Here is a 223-nt window from a genome sequence, read left to right on the forward strand (position 1 = left end):
TAATTTTATTATTTTATATAATTTTTTTTATTTAAAAATTTTGAAAAAAATTTTTATTTTTTTTATAAAATTTTTTTTTTTTTTAAAAAATCTTTATTTGATATTTTTATTTATTATATTTTTATATATATTTTTTTTTTTTTATTTTATATTTATTTTATTTATATATAAAAATTATATATTATTTTTATTTTTTAAAAAATTTTTTTTGTGGTGTGTGGGA

Source organism: Penaeus monodon, chromosome 20 (assembly GCF_015228065.2).
Source record: "Penaeus monodon isolate SGIC_2016 chromosome 20, NSTDA_Pmon_1, whole genome shotgun sequence".
Taxonomy (NCBI): domain Eukaryota; kingdom Metazoa; phylum Arthropoda; class Malacostraca; order Decapoda; family Penaeidae; genus Penaeus; species Penaeus monodon.